Source organism: Patiria miniata, unplaced genomic scaffold (assembly GCF_015706575.1).
Source record: "Patiria miniata isolate m_02_andy unplaced genomic scaffold, ASM1570657v1 HiC_scaffold_27, whole genome shotgun sequence".
Classification (NCBI taxonomy): Eukaryota; Metazoa; Echinodermata; class Asteroidea; order Valvatida; family Asterinidae; genus Patiria; species Patiria miniata.
This window is the reverse complement of record NW_024037066.1, coordinates 4,860,744-4,877,223: the sequence shown is the minus strand read 5'-3', so window position 1 is coordinate 4,877,223 and position 16,480 is coordinate 4,860,744. Positions and strand designations below refer to the sequence as shown.

Below are 16,480 nucleotides of genomic sequence, written 5' to 3'. Positions count from 1 at the left end.
AATTAAAATAGCTCGGAAATGTGTCTCATTCTTAATAATGTCACAACCATGCGCAAAGTGAGCTTATGTAGCAGCATAATATACATAAAGACGTCATTGTTTACATTATAAATTGCATCAACTGATGTCCATCAAACGGTACTCGTCACTAATACCTCCTCCAGCTCAGTCGGTTTCTTATAACCGGCTGCAACCTCTTTGAGTCTCATGGCCGCCGTGTTCTTTGCCTGCATCAGTTTCTCATCGAAGCCGACTCTCATGACGAAGGTGTTGTAATCTTCATCCAATTCCCGCTCCTCGTTTTGCTTCCTGATGTACTTGACCATGAAGAGGGTGATGCTGCCCGCGTAGAAGAGCAGCACGACCAGGATGTACAGCATAGGGTCGCCTGGCCCCACGTACCCCAGGTCCTTGGTGGGAACGGTGGAGTTCCCCATGAGGGTGTCATTTAAGGACAAGCTGTTATTCCCTGGGTTCTGGTTATCTTCATCGGCACCGCACAGCCAAGTGACCAAGTTCGGAGCCATCCCGTCTGACGATATCAGCTCACAAGTCGAAATCTGATGTTGACCGTGGCAGTCAGACCATCTGGAGTTGCCAAAATTAAATCGGATGCGAGCAGGCGTCGGTTCGCAGAATTACCTGCCAGTACCAGCTATGTTGCTCTTGTGTTTGCTACTTTGCTTTGAACCTTACAAGATTCGATTTTATTCGTCTCCCGTTTCCTTAAGAGCATTTCATCTCGTGATGTATTTTGTTGGCTACAGCTTAAATGATTTTGAAAACGTCAGAAGCGGAGGTATAATGGCGTAATATATTTATCGTATGGGTGCCGTCAATAGTTTAACAGATGGTATATAGCTGTATTAACTGTACATATATAATTTAGAGTATTTCCCACAAGAGCACTTAGCGTACAATGAAGAACGAGCGCGTCATTCGTGTCTGATGGATCTGGCTCATCATCCTCCCAGGGGAATATTTCACATTACGAAACAATACCCCAGTGGCAAAATACAGGTAGTCCACTTGTCATTCCTGCATGGATAAATATAGCTCTCGCGAATATATCCCTCCTCTGATCAATGGATAGTTCGTGCTGCACTGCCTCATGCACATGATATATGAGACCGAGTCATGTATTATTTTTCAGTCTCCATCCTGAATAAGAATCCCCGATCGAATTCTTTATCTTACAGAGCACGGGGCATAAATTATACGCGTGTAAATATAGACATGAAGGCGTATACACAAACAAACACTCCACAAAATAACTGAAATCCACTGTGACAAATGCAGATTCCTTTTGAGTTCTGGTGGAGGTTGAGGTACGGAGAATGCCGGATATATTATAATGTCAGCATGGAGGAAGGCACGCTACGATGACCTATAAACGATGTTTGTATTAACATCACAACTCGTTGATAATTATGATCATGGTTAGTCGAAGATGGGAAACAGGCGACGTGTTAACAGACTCCAACCTGGTTTGGGAATGTTAATCATGTGTTTCTTGGCCGGTTTTATTTACGCAGATGGACGACTTCCAGCCAGTCGAGATTAATTTTATTAGATTAGATCGTTTATAGAAGCAACTGGTTATGGGACATGTACACGTACAGCAACTTGTTCACAATTCGCCTCTGGCTGTGACGGATTCCACGTTTGTTAATGTCCGTACTTGATAATTATGACGAGATCTTGATATATGATGCGAGTTGTCAATGGCCATTATTTTTGCCCAGAGGATACTGCACATCGACATGACAGTACGTTTACACAAGTAGATGGAGCGATGTCCTTATACAATTAACACTCCTGTCACGTTCTATGTGCTGCAATAGATCCTGCGTGAAGTGGTGTCTTCCTACACGTGTCGCGTGTTAATAATCGCTCCGGACTTCCTAGCAATCTCCTCGAACATCTGTGTGGAGATCTACCGCAAAGCGATCGCAGCACACAAACCTACTATTCTGGCGGCCAAAGCCTGTCATCGTCTGCGTTTAATATCGGTTTGTATCGCCTGAGCTCCCGCTGTTTCAGCCGCAATTTCTCTCCGGGGTCGAATTAAGCTTGCTCGTCACAGTCTCAATCCTCGCTGTCATGCCTACCCGCATCTTTTATCACCAGCACGGTGGCAACATGGTTCAAAAGCCTGGGGAAAGCCATACCCCTCACGGACCTTGTGCCTGCGATCTGCCTGCATATTTGTCCACTCATCTCCAGAGACAAACTTATCATGCAGTCATCATAGACAATACGCTGTGCGTATACGTACGTACAGTACATGCATATCAAGCGGCCTCCGTATCGCACGTCATACCCCGGAGCATGTTATTCAAAGTCAATTAAACGACGTATCATTACATTGCAATTTGCATCTACATGTATTGATTTAGCAGGACTTATCTCGAGGTATTATTGATTACAATCTCTGCAGACGGAATTTGCATTACTGATAGAATAATAAGTCTTCATCATGGGGTTTGGCGGGGGTTGCTCCCCCCTTCAGCCGCTGACTAAAAATGTTATGAATACTCGTAAAATGGGGCCAAAAATACTAAACGGAAGCTAAAGTTCCTAAATGTATGCTCAAATTGCCTTAGCCTGATGATACAGGAGAAAGTATCCTATATAGATTAAATTTTCCGGGGGCGCAGCCCACGCAGGGCGTGCTTCGTTTTGCATGTCGCTTGATCCGGCCCTGTTTTGGTGTAAATTAATCAGGTGTTCAACGTTTGGGTGCCTGCTCTCATATTGAGCCCAAATCCGTCACCCCCCCCCTTCCGCCATGACCCGATGGACATATGAGACGTCAACTTGAACGCATATTACTTCAAAGAAATGAGAGAGAGAAAAGGAATGTTCCCTCTAGCACTGTGTGCAACATGCTCAAGGACGCATACACATGCATTACACCGAACTGAAATTAGTAACGGGGAGGGTACATGCCGTGGGGTGGATTTAGTGATAAGTTCATAGGCGTAGTCAGCGGGTGGGGGGGGGGGGGGGGGGGGGGTTTAAGGGGGTATATAATATTTTGTAAAGAGTGCCCTTTTCCTTTCAAATGCCCTTTTTCACCAGCGCTTACCTCCCAATATTTTGTAATTTTGTAAAGAGTACCTTTTTTTCTGAACAAGTACCCTTTAAAAAAGGGCCGTTCCGGATGCCCTCTTTTTGAATTTCATAGATGTAACGCCCTAAAAAGCACCATATATTGTCCGTAAGTGTGCATAAGGCCAAAAAAAAAAGTCTCCGGTTTCTGGTATGGAGCTTGCCCCAAAAGTGGTGCGGCGACGCGGCTTTTTTTTTTTTTTACCTGTTTTTTTTTTTTTTTAGCTTCAAATGTCGGCTGATGACTGCAAATGGTGCCCGACTAAACTTAGTGCAAATATATGGGAGTCCAGAGAGGCCACATAAAGCTTATTCTCGATCATAACCCCTATCTAAAAACACGTTAAAATTGTGCAGCAGCAGAATTCCAGTCAAACCAGTGAGTTTGGCGGTTTTGAGACATCATCTTTTATTGAAAAAAACGTTTTCATTTTGCCGACGCGCATGGCTACGGCGACGCGCGCGCATACCAGAAACCGGAGACTTTTTTTTTTGGCCTAATCGTCGGTTTTTGCCCCCGCCTTCCCCCCCCCCCCCCGCGTTTTGATTTTACGTTTTACGGAGGCCAAGCTGAACTACTTACTAAATTAGTGTCCGTAGAAAAAACCGTGTCTATTTTCACCATGTGCGAGTGCCCTTTGTGGCCAAAAAAGGTCAAATATACAATAAAAAAATTCTTTAGAATGTCAATGTATCAATTAAAAGTGGTGATGTTCAATTTCGTGCTATTCTGAGTTTCATTTTACAACTATAGGCTGTGGTCTTGTCGGCAGGTAATTTACATTTAGCAGTGCAGTAGCGGATCTAGCAGGTTGAACCCCCCCAACCCCCATTCACCCCCCCCCCCTTAGACGCTGAAAATGTTATGACACTTGTTAAATGGGACCCAAAATTACCAAATTTGACTCAAAGTTCCTAACTTTATTCTCAAATTACCTTACAATGGGGGAGAGGGGGTAAAATAGGGGGCCGTATCATAAGTCCGACGCCTCATAGGTCCGACGCCTCATAAGTCCGACATTTCGGACTTATGAGGCTTCGGACTTATGAGGCATACAAAAATCCGCCTCATAGGCTAGGTCCTACGCCTCATTGTCCGACGCCTCATAAGTCCGACGTCGGAAAAACGAAGCGTACGAGGCGTCGGAGCTAATATGAGGCGTCGGACCTATGGCTTCGGAGCTATGATGAGGCGTCGGACCCATGAGGCGTGGGACTTATGAGCGGACCCCTAAAATAACAGTGCACGCCTTCACTCAATGATAAAAAAAAAAATGCGTTTCCTGAAAGCTAGTGCACTAAAAAAAACACCCACTCCCTTGTGCCATCTTCATTCAGCCGTTCTTTACTAATATTTTCTTTCTAGCCTCAGTCATAAGCCTAGCCTTTTAAGCCTAGCTGCATCTTTCCCCAAAAAAAACTAAACAAAAAAACGTGTGTCGCCTCTTTCGGAAAGACTATCCATGATAAACGGTGTGTTATTTATTGAGTGGCCTCACGTGGTATAGCTGGTACTCAATACACACGTTAGGGGATTGTACGTACCAGAGTACCAGTCACATCATCTATATAAGCTGCACACGTGGATTGAGCGCCCATTTTCTCGTGAACTGCAGTGCGTTGTGTCGAGGTGAGTGAAATGTGAGAAAGCAACTTTTGAAATGGCATTAAAATCCATTATCATCTGATTGATATTGGCAATAATTCGATAAGTATGACTATCATTGCTTTCTGTAATACTTAAGCTTCACTGTCAAACGTATTTTGCACGCATAAATACTGAAGTTGGATGAACATTTCTTGGTTTTTCATTTTAAAAGATGTGCATGCTTGATGAGTAACTTCAGTCACTTAACTTTAATAACTCCAATGGCATATTTCATGGTTATGTTACTTTTTAGGAATGACACAACTACACAATATGCTCCAAGGAAGAAACGTTTGGAAAGCAGAGCATTTAACGGAACTTTTTAGCGCAACTGTTGAGCTGAGGCACAATGACCATGAATGATGAAAACTAATATGACCTTGACAAAAAAAATCCAACCAGCCAAAAACTGACTTAACTGGGCTAATTCATTCAACAAGTACAACATGTTTCACTTAGTAAGTTCCAGACAAGACATGCAATTGCAAGAAGTATTTTTGGAAATAATGTTGCATCCTAGATCCTGATGCCTCTTTTTTCATCATATTTTCAATAATCAATGTGTTTCACTATGTTCACGGTAGTAGTATTGGGCCTACTATTAAAAATTTAAATTATAAATATGCGCCATCGGGAAAAAATCCATGGCACAACTATAGAATACAGGGCCACTCCGTTCTATATCTGCACATCCATTGCTGCGTGGATGCGCAGACGGTTTTTTTTAGCGCCCTCTATTGATTAAAATTTACTTCATGCCCACTCCGCATCCGTGCATCCAGGCATCAAATAAAGCGCCCTCTATTGATTAAAATTTACTTCATGCCCACCCCGCATCCGCGCATCCAGGCTTCCAATTACGTGCCCTCTATTGATTAAAATTTACTTAATGCCCACCCCGCATCCAGGCATCCAATAAAGCGCCCTCTATTGATTAAAATTTACTTCATGCCCACCCCGCATCCAGGCATCCAATAAAGCGCCCTCTATTGATTAAAATTTACTTCATGCCCACCCCGCATTCGCGCATCCAGGCTTCCAATTACAAGCCCTCTATTGATTAAAATTTGGCAGTGGATATTTTGCCGGAGACGGCAAACCTTTAGTAAACGTTAGTTTGCCGGATATGCACTGAACATGCGCAGTTACTGTTTTTTTGTACTTACACATTTTCCGGTGACAAATTTTAGTCTGGCTCCATGCCAATATTATCGTTGTAACCTCGTATTCACAAGATGGGATTCAGACCATTATATAATTTCGGACTTTATTTCCCTTTTAAAAAAAATCCTCCAGAGCCACAAATCTGAAAAAGAAAATGTAATACTCTGCAATAAAATGTTTGAGACATATTAAAATAATAAAAGAAGAATATTCTTATTTATTTGGGGATGGGAAAAAAAACCTTAAAAATGTGGCGGGGATCGGGATTGAACTCGAGTCGTCCCGCTCACTAGAGCTTTTGCTTAACCACTGCACCAAACGTGCTTCACAACTTTTGGTGGGAATTTAATACATCTTATAATGCAGCCCTATCTTAAAGAGTACAGCGACCTCTGTTGATATGGATTGCCGCCGGCAAACCTTTAGTAAACGTTAGTTTGCCGTCATTACCTCCGGCAAAATATCCACCATCTTAAAATTTACTTAATGCCCACCCCGCATCCAGGCATCCAATAAAGCGCCCTCTATTGATTAAAATTTACTTCATGCCCACCCCGCATCCAGGCTTCCAATAACGCGCCCTCTATTGATTAAAATTTACTTCATGCCCACTGCGCATCCCCGCATCCAAGACGGAATGAGTGGGAAGGTTGGGGTTGGTTTTAGATAGGGAAATGAAGTAGTGGGTCCTACATTACTACATTATATTATGCGTGTAAAATTGCCCCGCGGGCAAGATTGAAGATGGCGCATATTTTTAATATTATTTATATTACCGTGAAACACCTTATTCATGGATTTTATTCTCAATGAATGTCGGCATGGTCAGTCATTTCAAAAATATTGAAAAGAATCTATGAGACTGGGATTGGGAATGACAAATGACTGAAAAATATTTCAAATTTACTTTGTCTTTGAAAATACACTTGACTCTCTGTAGACTTTGTAGTTGTACACAAGTACACTAGAAAGTAAGTTGCAGCATAAAAAGGAGTAGGCCCTGGGATAATGTAATTGCAGAATACCCTGCCAGAATACCCTTTCACGGCACAAAACTTTAGGGAAACGTGTATGTATGCAGTAAGCACAGCAAACGGCCCTCAAATTTCAGAAGTGGAATTTGCTTGAAATAGGGAGGTAACGATCAGCAACCCTTTGTGAGAAGTCACCAGCACAATGATGATACCAGATAGGGACAAATGAGATCCTGTGATTATACAAATCTAAACAGTGGATATATCTGAGGTGCTGCTGATGGTCACAAAGACAGCTTGTTACCATACGCGTCAAGATAGCAGAAGACTTAATAATTAACAATTTTTTTAAATATTTTTTTCCTCCTGCCAATGCCCCTTCTTAGAACGGTTTGTGGATCTTAATGCTGGTATCATGATGTTGGATGCCCTTGCCTCTCGTTTTTCACCAGGTAAGTGGAGTTATGTTCCGATTTCAACACTAACCCTCGATCCTCCACAAATTTCCTGGTAGTTTTTGACTGATTTTGTAGCGGCGTAGCCGGTTACACGGTGGGTACACGAGTTGCAGGGTATTCTGCAGTTGTACCGTATGTTTTTACAGAAGTTAAATATTTGACCATAATTTCACCCTCTCGATTGCGATCAAAAAGTCTGTGTGCTGAATAAGTTGAGAAGTCCAACATCTTACCAGTGAATTATAATCTGGGCTCAATATTTTGGTGTTACTACCAAGCACATAATTTCATGGAAACTGTAAGCAGTGAGTACAGCAAAAAGCCCACAAATCTTCAGAAGCAGGATTTGCTTGAAATAGCGTGGCAACAATCTGCAATCCTTAGTGATAAGTCACCAGCACAATGATGTTACCAGATAGGGACAATGAGATCCTGTGATTATACATATCTAAACAGTGGATCGATAGGTCTGAGGTGCTGCTGACAATTCACAAGGACAGTTTGATACCGGAAACCTCAAGATAGCAGTAGAATTAGTAATTAACAAGTGTCTATTTTGGGTGTCTTTTCTTCCTGCCAATACCTCTTCTTAGAACGGCTTGTGGATCTTGACGCAGGTGTCATGATGTTGGATGTCATTGACTCTCATTTTTCACCAGGTAAGTGGAGTTGTGTTTCTAATATAACCCTAACCCTTCCTCAATCCTCCACAATCCTCCTGAAAGTTTTGGAGGGTTTTGGATGACCGAGGCTGAATCACAGAAAAAAGTTTGTTGATATTGGAGGACACATGGTGTTAAGTTTGTAGGCTGTACCCTACATTGTTAATGTTCAGCCATGCATAATTGAGCCCCTGCAATTTGCTTGAAATCATCGGCTTTGCTTCTGAATGTCACCTGCACTACCTCAACCCATCAGTGATAATTGGAGGATTTTGAAGGATTGAAGTATTGGTCACTACTGCAATGATTAAATTCAAGAAACAAGTGATGATATTGGAGGATTGAGGCTGAATCAAATTGTTTACCTGGTGGCAATTGGAGGATCATGGTTATTGTTCCTAGCCAAAAGGGCCCAGGGGTTAGGTTAAAGCTTGTTGCATGCTGGGTCAAGTCCCTCGTATATATATCAGAATGAAGAGGTGATACTGAGTTTAAAGTTGTTCTTGATTTCGGTTTTTGTTTGTTTGTTTTATAGATGCAGCAGTAAGGATGTGACGATAATGCAGGGGCGCCTTGGTTCCTGTTTTTCAACAGGTAAGTCAAGTGATGCTGGCTTTATTCAAACGGACAAGATTTTGTAGGGGACTTCAAACAAGGAGAAGTGCATATGATGAATGAAATCAGTCCAAGTCTCATGACAGTGAAGAAATTACAAAATGTAGCGACTATGGCGGTCTGATGCACTTCCCAAAGTGGAAGCAACATCAGTGCTAATATCTTAATTCAAACAAGACTAATGTTTTGTTGCATTCTTTTTTACAGGCTGGCATCCTTAGTTGCAATGAAAGAAGAATTTTTCAAAGTTGGAGGTTAGTTTGAGTTTTAGCAGTCCACCCCTTTGTTACCTGAACTTCATCCTGCATCATTCATTATTTTGGTGTCGTAATTATTCATACAACCTTTGTGGTTGATCAGGGTACATCAGATTCCACATGGGGTTTTTGGCATTGTAAGGAGCTGTTGCCCGTTTATTTTGAGCCGTTGAGGGGTGTACATGATGATACAAGTCGCTCGTAGTCAGGACGATGATGAGATTCAGCGACACTAGGGCGGTCTGACACACCCCTTTCATTATTTATTTATTAAGTTAAAAATAATTTTAATTAGCAAATTCCTTACAACCTTAAAAGAATTAAAAATATTAAACGTACATTGTAATGTGTTGACCCTTGGTTTGAGCCGTTGAGAGTGATTTTGTTTGCAAACTATTTTGTCTTCACAACTTTCAGAATGAATTTTTAGCAATCCTGTCGCTCATGTCCTCGATGGTCAAATAGTTAAATAAGAAAAAGTCTGTTTTTATTTTTCACAGTTGGCAGTTTGACTGGGGGATGTAGGGTGAGTATCATTCTTTCACCATGTTTTTTTAAAACATTTATGACCAGTTCCCGAACAGTAAAATATCCACATTGTGTTGTGTGTCAGTGATGACAATATATTTGCTACTCTTGACAGTCTTGAGTGACGACAAACCACCAAGATCGCTGAGACACATAAACACAGACTCCATGAGATAAAGCCAGATTATTAGCACAATGATGCCACACACCCAACCCCTCCCCCTCTCTCGCCCCCGATGCCGCCTTCTGACCCTATCCCTACCCTCAAACCAAATGCCGACAAGTAACTAATTGTCTTTCAAATACCAATCTCAATTTTCTTCATTTGCGTTTCTTTTGTAAACAGGTAGCACTGCAGAAACTCTACAATGTGAAAAGGTGAGAATTTTTTAATTGTTCCTTTTTGCTGAAGTCAACAAAAAACTTTTTGTTGGCAATTTTATCATGTGCTGTACAACTGATGTACACTGGTGGGGTAATGATGATCTCCAAGACGGGTCTGAGGTTTGAAACGTTGATGACAAACTTGCTACTAGACGGACTGAACCCCATGAGAAATTGATGCAATAAGTGTACATTATTTGTGCATAAGTGGTGGGCAGCCGTGTTAGTCGGGCAGAATCAATGGAAAAGTGCTACCTTAAATTCCATTTAATATTTTTCCAGTAGATGAACTGCCATATGAAGTTTTTATGTAACCAAAAACATTCTCATAAATATTGCTGTATTGTTGCTTTCTTTTGTCTTTTATTTAGACATTCAACTCGCAAAGATACCTTCCCGCGAGGGGTCGACAAACCACATCAAAGGTATGTTTGTATAAGATGTCACCCTCTCCTCTATGTGCATTATTAGGCAATTTGGGATGTAGTTTTGTAACCTTAACCCTGCTCTGCCCAGTGCAGTTGGCAGAGAATTATCAGACCTTTCAAAACATTTTAAATTTGCCCAACTAAAAGGGTTTTGAAAGGTGAAATAGTGCTGGAACTTTGAAACTTTTCGGAAGGTGAAGCAACTCTGTGGGCAAATTCAGTAAGTTGCCTTTCAATACCTTTCGAAAGGAATCGAAAGGTGTGGTAGTGCAGTAACAATAGATTCTGGAGGATTTTAAAAGGTCCTGCATTTTTTGTCCTCCAATTTGCCAGAACCCAGATTTTGAGGTGTTTTGAATGGTCAAACCACAGGAGAGTTAAGGTCTGTAAATCTTTTTGGAGAATTGGAACCAGTTAATTTCTTTCAAGTTTCCACCATGGAAGTGATGACTGCATAGTTCAGCTGATGACTGTGATGAAATCAAGGGTAAAATTAGTCTTTCGCCCCTATCTGATCTGTGGTGGAAAGTCATTGGAACCAATTGTCTAAACCAATTTTCAAAACCAAAAGTGTGACCCAGGTGTTCTTTGAAGGAAAAGTAGTGAGGATGAAGCACATTAAAAATGTCTGGGTGTAATATTTGAGTTTAACTAATTGACAAAATAACGTGAAGATAGTACATAATAAAACTGTTTTGTATGCCAGCGTTATTTTACATTGTACTGCTTTGTTACAGGTGGGGCAGTCATGGCTGGAATATGAGGATTAAAGGTTGGTTGAGAATTGTTAAAATTCATTTGAAACCCAAGCATGTAAATTTACATTGTAAAATAAAGTGTATTGTTTATCCTTGAGAAAGCTGTGATATGTCAAATGTTACATGCATGCAACTTTTCTTCTGATCCACTGATTTTCTCTTGTTTTTTGCTTCTCATGAATGCCATTACAAATTAAAAAGTACTGAGTTTCCTCTTTTTTTCTAAATTCCCAGTTGCATGCCTCAATGTTAACAATTTGGTTTATACGTTAATTAAGTAATATGACATTGTTCACAGTTCAGCGTGGATATTATATTCTTAATGTCAGTTGCAAGCCGGATTGCCACATCCCTGTTTCAGTCCATGAAACAACGAGATGCCAGAATACGGCTAAAAGTAAACAAGATGGCCAATGAAGCGGCAAGGTTGTAATTGTCAGCTGTGCCGTGCCGAAAGCCACCAACACTCGCACCCTCAGCAGAATTGCTGCAATCAGTCTTCAGATCTCTTGGTCTTGATGATATTATGGCACTCAAAGCAATTTTAACATTTTTTTTTTCAGAAACCAGTTGACTTTGTACTGTCACCCTTGACTAGTATCGCAGAAGACATAGAATAGCGTTTGATTGGTAAGTTGTGTTTTGAACTTAACATTATTGTTAAATAATTGGGCCAAGCTGTGTGATTGGTTTGAATGATGAGACAAACAAGACAGTCCTGCTTCTGAAGACTGATGTTACCGTCTTTGCTGACATAAATAGCCAATCAAGAAACGGCTCTTGAATTATTTATCCGGTGCTTGCGCTCATTTTCTTTTTGTCTTACCCGGGGCCCTTTGTCATTCTCTCTCTGAACATTGATTTTGCATTCCCAGATTCCTTGAACTGTGCACTCGTAAATCTGGACAGTCCCCCAAGACGCAGAACAGCAACTGATTGGTAAGTAAGTTGTGATTTTAAACTCGATTAAAGGTTGGTTGAGAATTGTTAACATTCATTTGAAACCCAAGTATGTAGCTGTTAAACCGTGTATTCTTTATCCTTGAGAAAGTTGTGATGTGTGAATTGTTAACAATATGCTGTTCACATTAATTTTAATACGACATTGTACCAAATTTAACGTGGACATTCTTATCAAGCTGGATTGCCACATCCCTGTTTCAGTCCATGAAACAACGAGATGCCAGAATACGGCTAAAAGTAAACAAGATGGCCAATGAAGCGGCAAGGTTGTAATTGTCAGCTGTGCCGTGCCGAAAGCCACCAACACTCACACCCTCAGCAGAATTGCTGCAATCAGTCTTCAGATCTCTTGGTCTTGTTGATATTATGGCACTCAAAGCAATTTTAACATTTTCTTTCAGAAACCAGTTGACTTTGTACCGTCACCCTTGACCAGTATCACAGAAGACACGGACAAGTGTTTGATTGGTAAGTTGTGTTTTTAACTTTTATGGTTACAATAAGTGGCCAAGCTGTGTGATTGGTTTGGATGATGAGACAAACAAGACAGTCCTGCTTCTGAAGACTGATGTTACCGTCTTTGCTGACATAAATAGCCAATCAAGAAACAGCTCTTGAACTATTATTGATACAGTGCTTGCGCTTGTTTTCTTTTTTTCTTATCCGGGGCCCTTTGTCATTCTCTCACTAAAGATTGATATTGCATTCCAAGATTCCGTGAACTCTGCACTCATAAATCTGGACAAGCATCACACAGGACATGGAACAGCAGCTGATTGGTAAGTTGTGATTTGAATTCAACCATGTTGCTGCATCAGTGGCTATTTGCTGTGTGATTGGTTTGGATGATGAGACAAACAAGACAGTCCTGCTTCTGAAGACTGATGTTACCGTCTTTGCTGACATTGATGGCCAATCAGAAAAACATTTGTATTGCTTCTTCAGTGCTTCAATTGGTTTCCCTCAATTGTTTCTATGTTTTGTTTTTATCCATAGGTTGATGCAATCTATCATGATTAACCCGCGGGATCCACCTTACCGGTAGGCATTTTTCCGAAAAATAATCAATGAACACATGAAGCATTTGAGCTTCAAAAGGAAGTTAAGTTTCAAAGTGTAAAAACATTAACCAAATTTGCAATATTGAGAGGATGCCATAAGGATGAAGCATGTATTATCAGATAAATTGGTGAAGAGAACTAGGTCTTGTTCCACTGAATGGCATCAGTTTCTTCAATAATCAAAATCCTCTCACATTAACTGATTTTTTTTTAACTGTTTTTGCTTTTCCGTTAATTTTTTTCAGATGTGATCTCCATTTGTACAGCTTCTCTAGACAGGTATGTACACTTTATCCATTTCCAAACTTTAGGAATAAATTCATTCTCATTTTGACTTCAAAATTAATTCATTCTCCTGTATAGTAGTACAAGGATGACAACATTGAATGCCCCAGTCTGATATACCATGACTGATTATTCAACAGTCAGTTTTTACTCTGAGTACTCAACATGCAGGCTAACTCCTAAATCCTATCAGACTATAAATGCTGTTGCCCCACAACAAATTGAACATGTATATTTATCCAATATTGCAGAGAGTGTGAGGCGGACTTTGCAGAAATCCTACACGGGAATTGACGCAGTGGTGAATGTAAGTATAATGTGAAGAAATCAAAGCAGGATTTTTTTCCAATCCTTTTAAGAGTTGTAGATCTTTGCATTGTGCCGATGATGATCAATTGATTTTGCCAATCCGAGTGAGTCGATGAGAGCAACAACCATAGCCCGTAATAATCCATTCAACCTTATCTGAGGAACAATGCAAAAAACAAACCTATTTAACTCTTCAACTATCTATATTGAAAATTGAAAGAAAAAAAACTCTATGTTTCCCTCACGATGTGAATGATGAATTATTCTGACCAAAAAAATCTGTCGATTGTGTTCCTAGGATTGTCTGAAGCCGAAGTTTGACATCAGGAGTACACACTTCAACTTGAAGGAATTCTACATGGTAGGTCAAGTCAAATAATTTTTAAACGAAAAAAAAATTTCATTTCCTTTTAAAGTGGTTTCAAGGTTCTCTCAAACTTAATGAAATATTCGATATTGCTGAATATTCCTCAAAACTGTTAGTTTGAAGTAGTATTAGCCTTTTGGAGTTGGGTGGAAACAAAAGACCTCAACATGAATTGATTAAGCTCTAATATTTTCCCCATCCCAAATAATAGCCTCGTATTGTGTCCGCTTAAAAAGGCTTGTCTCTTAAACTGCATTGTGCCAATGATGATGACTTGATTTTGCCAATCCGAGTGAGTCGATGAGAGCAACAACCATAGCCCGTAATAATAATCCATTCAACCTTATCTGAGGTACAGTGCAAGAAAGATTTTGGTATTAAAATTGACAGGGAACTCCGTTTTTGGAAGGTCTTGAAATGGCTTTAGCGTATCAAATTTTAAAAAGTTTTTGTTTAAAATTAATTCAGCTCAGGAGACTCGAAAGTGGTCATCTATAAGCAGCTGGACATCTTGTTTACTTGGTAAGTGAAAAGTCCTTTTAAGCTCTGGCTGGAGCTTCTACATGTAACTTGGTGGCTTTCAGAGATGAAACATTTCAGATTTTCATCTGAAAGCAGATTTTTAAAAACTTTTCCAGTGGGATTCCAGATTTTTTTAACGATCCCACAAAAATGACTATTTATGAATTGTCCACAAAACATTTTGTTGTTATTATAGTTTCAAACTAGAGGTTGTAGGAACATCCACATGGATGGCCCACCATTGATTACCGCAAACTTTGCCAAACACACCAACTCAATTTCAGATTTTTTTGCCAAGGCCAGTTTCATCTCTGGGCTTTGTCTGTCTGGCTGTCCCCTCAAATTTTATGGGAAATTTAAGGGCTTATTTCGGTCAATTTTCAGTGCGTGATTTTTGCGTGGGACGGCGGCCATGGCTTGTGCGTGCAAGGCGGCCAGAGCTTATTGTGCACTCGCACTTGTTTCATGTACATGCATTTTAAAGGGAATATACAACATTTGCAAACATCGAAAAATAAAACTACCAAGTTTTTGCGAAATACCTTAATAGGATGTTGGTAAATGACAGTCTAAAGCATCCTGTAAAATTATGGCACCTGGTATACTGTCATTTTCAAGAAAAGTGGTATTTTTGTATCAATTTCCAACGCTGATCGGCCGATCAGCGTTGGAAACAACTGGCTTTTTTTTTCAAATACTGGCCCCAATTGACCATTGCACTTGTTTGCAATCGATTACAAACCTATGAACGGGTACGAGCCAGCTAGACTGGTTCCCTGACCTTACAATTCCCAAATGTATGTAAACTGCTCTGTTTCTTCTTATATGGAGTCAGGGAACCAGACTACAGGAAAATGATCGTTTTTCTTGGTTTTTATAGCATTTTCGAACCCAAAACCTCCAAAAAGTCAGTGTAACTATATTTGCTTTATATTTCCAACCCCCCAATTCCATCCATTTCTGAAAATTACAGCAAAAGCAAATGATGTATATTCCCTTTAATACTTTGTGGTGGCGGTCTCAAATACAAAAATTATGGTCACATTTGCAAACATTAGTGCACAGTCCTAGATGAACCAGCAAAATAAACGGTAGTCTGAAGATGATGACATAAGAACATGTGGGAATCTCTCTGAATAACCATGAGGAGCTTTTTGACATGACACACTGATTCAGACTGCCACAAAGCTCTCAAAATTTTTAGATTGCCTTGGACATTCAAAACACTTTTTTTGTGCCTGGCATTTTTTGACACTAAACTTATCCCCAAATTTTGATATTCTGTTCGTAGGTGTGCTTGAAATACGAGGATCTTCCACTGAAGTCTTGAGAAAGGATCTCTACTCACTAAGGTGTGAATTTGATGTATTTTTGTAGTTTGTGGATGGGACTTTGGGGAAGTGATGTAAACAAAGCATCTTCTTGAACTCTCTGTCTGAAGAGACGGCTCTTGCTAGCCCGTTTCTTTGTTGCGATAAATGCAATCTGATCCCCTGCCCATGTCCACCTAAACTGTAGTCCTTCATTGCCTGGAATTAAACTTGTCGAGAAATCGAAGTTGAGATTGGCTTTCTTGTAGCTTTTATAGAAATACATGTTGAGACATTTTGGTGATTTATTGCAAACAGTAATTATTATCCTAGTACATGTATGTGGATATAACTTCGTGAAAATGTCAGTGTACATGCATTGCTTTTTGCTGATGCTGCTTTGAATCTTGTTATATCTTTTGCAGTTTGTACCACGGTCTGTTCTGTAGACTTGCCAATGAAGTATCTGATGTGAATCATCCTCATTCTGCTTTGACTGCAACCAATATAACTGTCATCTGGAGACCCCAGTTTCTACAACACGTCCACATTGCTTGCCATTGATTATACAATGTAAATGTAATCATTGACACTGATTTGTAGTATGCATGATGGAAATATTTAAATTTAGTAATCTGTTAAAGTTTATCAAGGGTGGAACTAGAGAGGTTAC

The 16,480-nt window shown here is 40.2% G+C and overlaps 1 long non-coding RNA gene and 3 other non-coding genes across 11 annotated transcripts; all 4 read left to right on the top strand.

Moving 5' to 3' along the window:
- The first annotated feature begins 4,664 nt into the window (after positions 1-4,664).
- Positions 4,665-15,827, top strand: LOC119734441. Of its 8 annotated transcripts, none has more exons than XR_005272068.1 (19): positions 4,665-4,744; positions 7,287-7,352; positions 7,952-8,017; positions 8,556-8,614; positions 8,843-8,889; positions 9,393-9,418; positions 9,767-9,798; positions 10,176-10,229; positions 10,970-11,004; positions 11,554-11,620; positions 11,866-11,929; positions 12,355-12,421; positions 12,666-12,732; positions 12,950-12,994; positions 13,260-13,293; positions 13,551-13,606; positions 13,907-13,969; positions 14,444-14,497; positions 15,789-15,827. It is a non-coding gene; the product is annotated as an uncharacterized LOC119734441 (long non-coding RNA). The 8 variants fall into 8 exon arrangements; XR_005272069.1 differs by having other exon boundaries at positions 12,647-12,732; XR_005272070.1 differs by having other exon boundaries at positions 11,866-11,933.
- On the top strand, positions 9,500-9,572 carry LOC119734644. Its single transcript, XR_005272091.1, has one exon. It is a non-coding gene; the product is annotated as a small nucleolar RNA SNORD24 (small nucleolar RNA).
- On the top strand, positions 10,667-10,755 carry LOC119734640. The gene has a single exon (XR_005272087.1). It is a non-coding gene; the product is annotated as a small nucleolar RNA snR60/Z15/Z230/Z193/J17 (small nucleolar RNA).
- On the top strand, positions 15,592-15,675 carry LOC119734645. Its single transcript, XR_005272092.1, has one exon. It is a non-coding gene; the product is annotated as a small nucleolar RNA SNORD79 (small nucleolar RNA).
- Positions 15,828-16,480: the final 653 nt, after the last annotated feature.